The sequence below is a fragment of the Pteropus vampyrus genome, unplaced genomic scaffold, assembly GCF_000151845.1.
Source record: "Pteropus vampyrus isolate Shadow unplaced genomic scaffold, Pvam_2.0 Scaffold95, whole genome shotgun sequence".
Classification (NCBI taxonomy): domain Eukaryota; kingdom Metazoa; phylum Chordata; class Mammalia; order Chiroptera; family Pteropodidae; genus Pteropus; species Pteropus vampyrus.
Genome location: NW_011888876.1, coordinates 2706665 through 2707602, shown reverse-complemented (window position 1 = coordinate 2707602; position 938 = coordinate 2706665).

Here is a 938-nt window from a genome sequence, read left to right as displayed (position 1 = left end):
TTTTTTTTGTCTTACTTACAAAATCCTTCCCTACTCGAGTCACAATGATATCCTCTTACATTTTCTTCCGAAATTTTAAAGTTTTGACCTTCGCGTTAAAATTTTCAATCCATCATAAATTTATTTTGGGGGTATAAGTGAGACAAGAATCTAATTTCGGGTTTTCCAATTTCATATTCTCTTATGGATAACCAATTATTCAAGCACCTTATACCGAATAGTTCGTCCTCTCCCAGTGGTCTGAAAAACCAGTTTTGTGGTAAGTCAGGTTTCCAGCACATGAACGTTAATTACTGCTGCGTTGATCCGTTGGTCTAATCCTGTGCCAACCACAAACTTCCTTAGCCACTGATACTTTATAGTAAAGTCTTGATTGCATTTAGGGCAGGAGCATACGGCTAGTCTTGGACTTTCGCTCTTCCACACAGATTTTAGTATCAACTTGTAAAATCCTTTTTAGAAATCTTGTTTGGATTTTCATTGGAAATACAAGCGCTCTACACAGATCAATATGGGGAGAATTGATAAAATGTCTTTCCCTCCTTGAACAGGACAGACTTCCCTGTTTAGTTAGCTCTTCTTTAATGTCTTTCAATAAAGTTGTATCATTTTCTGAATTAGGTCTTGCACATCTTTTGATTAAATTTTCAATTTCTTGTTTTCTGTCACTATCCTGAATGTTGTCTTTTTCTGAGTTGTTTTATAAGCAGGTACAGAAGAGAGCAATTTAGTTTTGAATATTGTCTTATATCCAGCCACCTTGATAAACTCTTAATTCTAATAATAGCTTTATTGAGTTTTTTAAATGTAGATAATCATATCATCTGGAAATGATAGTTTTGTTTCTTTCTAATCGTTATACCTTTCCTTCCTACTTTCTTTCTTTCCTTCCTTCCTTCCTTCCTTCCTTCCTTCCTTCCTTCCTTCCTTCCTTCCTT